The 6,241-nt window shown below is 51.8% G+C and overlaps 1 long non-coding RNA gene across 3 annotated transcripts; it reads right to left on the bottom strand.

Annotated features, from left to right (window-relative positions):
• Positions 1 to 3,327: 3,327 nt before the first annotated feature.
• Positions 3,328 to 5,391, bottom strand: LOC309677208. Of its 3 annotated transcripts, XR_014269668.1 has the most exons (4): positions 5,296 to 5,381; positions 4,944 to 5,235; positions 4,529 to 4,775; positions 3,328 to 3,617 (listed from the first exon to the last, which is right to left on the bottom strand). It is a non-coding gene; the product is annotated as an uncharacterized lncRNA (long non-coding RNA). The 3 variants fall into 3 exon arrangements; XR_014269666.1 differs by lacking the exon at positions 4,944 to 5,235 and having other exon boundaries at positions 5,342 to 5,391; XR_014269667.1 differs by having other exon boundaries at positions 4,944 to 5,384.
• Positions 5,392 to 6,241: the final 850 nt, after the last annotated feature.

The raw sequence follows: 6,241 nt of genomic DNA, 5'->3' as shown, positions 1-6,241 counted from the left end.
GCCGCGCCGGGTCTCGCGAGAAGTGGGCGCCGCTCACCCTGCTCTCGCGAGAGTACAGCCGCCCTGCGCGGCGCCGGCCCGCCGCCCGCCCGCCGCTCATTGTCCGCGCGCTCCCGCGGGGGCGGATGGGAAGGTGCCGCCCGCCTGTTCCCGCCCCGCCCCCCCGCCCCCCGCCCCCCCCCCCCGCACGGGCTGAGGGAACGGGGGCGGGAGAAGAGATCGTGGGGCCGCGGGTTCGCGGCCGCCCTCAGCCTTCTCAGCGCCTCCTGCCTACTTGCCCCCACCGGCCTCAGTCGGCCCCACGGGTGACAACCGGAGGGACATTCGCGGGGTCGGTGCCCTCTGAACCCCAGGTAACGCCAGGAAGAAACGCGTCCCCAGCGCCGGCAGAGGAAAACCCTCCTCAGAGCCATCCAGGGTTTCGCCCTCAGGGCTCCCTCTCCCGCTTTCCATGACTGGAAAGGGAGGAAGGGGTCGCGGTTGCCAGGCGTTTTCGCACGTATTTGCCCCAAAATAATAAGGGTTCACGGCTGCCACTTAGCTCTTCTCGCCCGCAAAGCCTCGTTACCTTTGTGAGCCGGCGGGCACTGGCGGTCCCTGCAGCTGCCTAGGCCGGGCTAAGGGCAACCGGCGCGGCCGTGCCCTGCCAGCTCAGGCCTCAGCACTGCTCTCTTCAGCAGGATGAAGATGTTACCGTCTCTGAAATATTTAAGACAATGGGCTTTCGATGCCTTTTAGGTTCATTAGAAGATTCTGGCAAAAAAAAAAAAAAAAAAAGCCCACAGCTCATTTGCAAGGCTCTGCTTTTCATCTGAGCCAATATTGCCACCTGGCGCTGGTCTGAGGAAAGTTCACGTTTCCTCTGCTCTCCTTAAATGTGTTGATTTTTATGACCAAAACAGTGCTTGTAGAATCAGGCGAGTAATATTTATCATTTAAAACTATTTCACGTTCGACGTCTTTCTTTCCGATTTGATTTGGGGCTCAAGACTCAGCCTCTCCATCTCTGCTGTGGTGGGCGGCTTTATAAAGGCGAGGAGGATGCGGAGCTGAGTTCAGTCTTCAGGGGAAAGCAGAAATCTGCCTTTTGAATTCATCGCAGCCTGATTTTTCTTCTCTGTATGCTGCTGGAGAGCACAGTGAAACAATAACACGGAATGTATTTGGGGGGGGAAAAAACCAAACAAACAGGGGACTGGTGCAAAATACATGTTGAAATAATATGAAACTGCTCAGAGAACAGTCACAAGAAATGCAGCTCTCTTAACAAGTGCAGGATAAAAAACAATTAAACGCTCAAAACCCAAATGCATACATCTAAGTTAACAGCACTTCTGCTCTGGTACTGCACAGCAGCAAAAGCAGAGCAAAGCGCCTTGATGAAATGTAAAGCAATCCGGCCGCTTTTGCCCAGTAAAAGTCATATATAGATTGCAAAACATACTGTGCTAATAAACAGAATCATAAATCATGTTAGCATTTCCTAAGTAGAAAAGCAGGCGTTGCTCCATTTTCCTCTCGGGTTCTCTCTCCATTTCCTTTGTTGTCCCTCAGTCAAGGCACCAGCCTGGCGGCGAGGTGAATCACTCTGACCTTTATTGATTGCCTTTGGGCCGCAGAAGGAGCCATGCGGCGCCGGACCATCACTGCCCTGCTGACGCAGCTGCGGCGGGAAGACACAGAGCTCCAGTTCCTTAAGCCTGTACTCCTGCTGATTGCTGGAGAACGTTTATGACATTCCTGCGTTTATTTTCTTTTCTGGTATGCGCACAAAACATGGTGGATTTGGGGAAAAAAGTGGTACCGAGAGCTGCAGGGCCTCACGAGCTCTCGTGGTGTGGAAAACAAGAGCTCTGCAGCCGCTCCCAAGCACTCCGACAGTATAATCACCGCTGCCAGCAGACTTTCTCCGACCTTTTCTACTGCCTTTTTTGTTACAGCACACCCGGGCCTACAAGTCTTGGGTTCAGCCCTGAGACAAACACAGTAGAGCTTTACCGCAGAAACAGTTTTTCAAGGAAATGAGCCAGTCAGCGTGTATTTATTGTCTGTATAGCACATGCTTTATGCAGCTGACAGCATATATTCCTCATTTCTTGCCAATTTCAGAAACACAGAAGCAGAGAGCCCCGAGGCAGCGAGCCTGTTTCTTGGCAGTCTGCAGGCAGAAGTGGGCACCCCTCGCTGTCCCACAGGGAAAGAGGGGGAATCGCTGGGCACAACATAAACCCACAGGAAAGCTGGTCATTAGTTTCACAGGTAGAACTTGTTCATACAGAACCAGTAAAATTATTTATGTCATAGGCTTAAACTAAGACAAAGCTTTTTTCTGATAACATTGAATGCTTTCACAAATATTTCAATCCAGAGTGTTGACAAATGCATATCCGAAGATTAGCGATTTTCAGATGGCAGAAGGGCTAACAGGTAAGTGAGCAGTAGGAGAGCCCTGAAACAGTTCAGCACTGTAATTCATTCATTTCTACTGACTGTGTGACAGAAGCACCTATTTGATATAATCCATCGGTAACTTGGGAACTAAGCTGGTATGTGCTCATATTCTATCGAAATCCACAAGTTTATAAAGTTCAATGGATATACAGATGGCACTGCAGCTGCATCTATGGCAGAATAATTGTCATGTGACCTGACTGAAGACCACAGAACCATTAAAAAAAAACAAACACGGAAACAGAAGTTTTAGCCTAAAAACCTCCTAAGTTTGGATTATTTCACAAACATGGGGTTCTTCAGAAGACCACACTGAATCCAAACAGGTCAGGCGTCTTGGTGAGAGCAATGTTCTCCTTTGCTCTGACAACTGCACTGATTTTTGAGTTTAAACAGCATTTTAGTCTGAATCAACGATGGTTGCCTTTCTTCTTCCCACCAGCTTCAGTGTATTTTACCTATTTGGCAGCCTTTTCCAACTCCCCCATCTCTTGGGGGCTTCACCTCCCCCCAGGCCCAGGGAAGGGAGATAATGAGAAAGTTCTTTCAAGTCAGGAACTGGAACACAGGACAGGTATCTTGTGAACTTGTCCTGGCTGCATACATAGCAGAAGTAGGAATTCCAGACCATATTTCTGTTATTGAAAACTTTAAACGCTCCTTCGGAGTGCCAGAGGAAAGGAAGCCTCGTTAAAAACCCATCCTTGCAGCAGAGGCGATGGAGGAGAGTGTGTGTGCGGCAGAAGGGGCACTGGGCACCCACTGCTGTGTTCCTGCCTCTCCAGTCTCCCACAGACAAGAATTTAACACAAGTGTACCCAGCTGTACCCAGAAAGCTTTACAGCCCACAGCTTTATGATATAATGAAAACCAAAATGAGCAAGTTTAAGTAAGTTTAATAAAGGTCACAGAAAAAAACATCATTTTAAACAAGCAGTGAGAGGGGATTAACAATTAACAAAATTTATGATATACCTTGCCCTCAACCACATTTGATGTTTCAAGTTACTACATCCAGATCCTGAAAACAAGGACCTCTCTAGTAGTCCCACTTAAATTGTGGAAGTTTCCATCTTCTCAATCTGTTTCAAATATGGATTTTTCAAAGCAGCACCAACAGCTTATTCCTTTTCTTCCGACAACTACTGCTGCCCAGTGAGCCCCTCCTGCAGTGAAACACACAAACCATTTGCCTGTAATTAAAACACACATTTTTTAATTAAAATAAAAAATAGACGTTACCAGGACTGTCTCCAAAGTCCCCAAGCTCAACACTTAACACTGACCAGTTAATTAGCTGACCTTCATTTTTGTATAAAAGATGCAATATTAAACAAAACGTCTACAACGGAGTTGTGGATTTTTTTTTAATTTTTTTTTTTTTTTAAAGTTTTCTGACTGTGCGTTGTCTGCATCCCATCTAGGATTAACCCCACCGAGAAAGAGTTACTCCACTCTCAAGCATGCAGAGCACTGCCAAACCCTGCCACCACCAAATGCCAGAACGGCACCGGCAGTGCCAGGAGCAACTCGGCAGCAGCATTTCTCTCCCAGCAGCATAACACTATCACAGGCACTGAGCAGCGACGGGTAGCTGACTACCGCTGGGTGAAACAGAACTCAAAACTGAGTTTTTAACAGACAGAAGGAAGTAGAATCATAGAATGGTTTAGAGTTGGAAAGGATCATTGAGTTCCAACCCCCCTGCCATAGACAGGGACACTTCCCGCTAGATCAGGTTGCCCAAGGCCACGTCCAGCCCAGCCCTGAACAACACCTCCAGGGATGGGGCCTCAACAACCCCTCTGGGCAACCTGTTCCAGTACCTAGAGGCCCAAAAGTACATCCCATCCCCCTGCTGATGCGGGCCTCGCTTCCAACACGTCCTCTCATCAGGGTGTCCTTCAGCAACTTCCAGCTTCAGGAGATAAACCAGGTGGTTATTTCCACCCCAGAGCACCAGAGGCTGGCGCGATGGCCCACTCACAAGCCAGCAGAGGCTATTTATTTACTCAAGAAGGCAGAACGAGCAGTCTTTTTGCCCACCTCCCCTTGTTGGCTTGTGGAGAGAGCTCACCTGCGTAGCTCGAAAGGCTCCCAAGCTCTCCCTGTGCCTCGTGCGCAGGTTATTCCTTCACGTCTCCTCTCCACAGGCATGGGTCATGCTACAGCAAAACTCGGGGGTTTCCATAAGCGAAGGCCACCCACCGGTGAGGACCCCGTTACCTGAGGGTTGTGTCTTCCAGACGGCTCTTTGCCAGTCCAGACGGCCGCGTTACTGCCATCCCTTCGCAGGCGCTTCAGCCGCCTGCCAGCTGGAAGCCCTAAAGAGAGCGCAAGAGAAACATCGCGTCAAATATTCAATTAATTAAATCTGTATTAATAGAACTAAACAGCTGGGATCTGGCTTGCGGAAGGGGGGCAGGGGGGTAAATCAAACCGAATAATAGGCTGAGAAATTACTTTTAAACGGCACAGCCTGAACAAATTACCTTCCGGTCCCAGGGCCTCACAGGTTATCAGCCAGCGCGGGCCGCCGGGCACGACCGCGTTCCAGCCATTAATAACAATTAAAAAGGAGAGAGGGAAAAAAAAAAAAAAAAAGAGGGAATACTTCACGGGGCGTTTGAGCGTTTGCAGAGCTCCCGGGGAAGGGTGAGGCGCCTCAGGCCTCCAGCCCCGGGCGCCCTCACCTCATGGCGGGAGGGGAAGGGGGTAGTCCTGGCGCCTCCACCTCACCTCACGGCGGGAGGGGAAAGGGGAGTCCCGGCGCCTTCGCCTCACCTCACGGCGGGAGGGGAAAGGGGAGTCCCGGCGCCTTCGCCTCGCCTCACCTCACCTCACCTCACGGCGGGAGGGGAAGGCGGGAGTCCCGGCGCCCTCACCTCACCTCATGGCGGCCGGCCCGGCCCCGCAGCGCGACGGTTCCCCATGGCGGCGGGCTCCGAGAGAGGCCGGTCCTCGCCGCGCCGCCGGGGTGGTTCCACAGGCGCCGCCCCGCTGGCCTCGGCCGCTCCCCTAGGGGCGGGTCCGGCCCGGCCCCAGTCGGCTCGGGGGGCGGTGGCGGGGCCCCACGGGCCCGGGGGGCCACCCTGAGGGTGGGGTGGGTAAAAATAATCTCAATAACGTCGTGAATGAGAAGGAAAGGCAGAGAAAGCTTTCAGCCTGGAGAAGAGACGGTCCCGGGGAGACCTCAGAGCCCCTTCCAGTCCCTAAAGGGACTCCAGGAGAGCTGGGGAGGGACTTTTTACAAGGGCATATAGTGATAGGATGAAGGGTAATGGCTTCAAACTGGAAGAGGGCAGGTTGAGATTAGATATTAGGAAGAAATTTTTCCCTGTGAGGGCGGTGAGCCCCTGGCGCAGGTTGCCCAGAGAAGCTGTAGCTGCCCCATCCCTGGAGGTGTTCAAGGCCAGGTTGGAGGGGGCTTGGAGCAACCTGGGCTGGTGGGAGGTGTCCCTGCCCAGGTGGAACTGGATGGTCTTCAAGGTCCCTTCCAACCTAAACCCTTCTGTGATTCTATGAAATCAGCATGGATCTGCCTTCATCTCCCCTGCTCGGGGCCAGAATGCTGGTGTGGAGTATTAGCTTGTAGGAACCAATACAGTGTGTTACCATCTCCAGTCCCCAGCTGTGACCGACAATTTGGGTTATAAAAGTGCTTTTCAGCAGATCCCAGCTAATGCCCTAAAGCTGCTCTGCCATGGGGCCGGACATTACAGTGTCAGTGGTGGCCAAGGGAAACGGGGCTGGCTGGCACAGCACCTTGGCACAACTTCTCTTGCAGCAA

This window comes from Vanellus vanellus (assembly GCF_965231255.1).
Source record: "Vanellus vanellus genome assembly, chromosome: 13".
In the NCBI taxonomy this organism is placed as follows: domain Eukaryota; kingdom Metazoa; phylum Chordata; class Aves; order Charadriiformes; family Charadriidae; genus Vanellus; species Vanellus vanellus.
The sequence above is the reverse complement of the archived record's forward strand: the minus strand, read 5'-3'. Positions and strand labels throughout refer to the sequence as shown.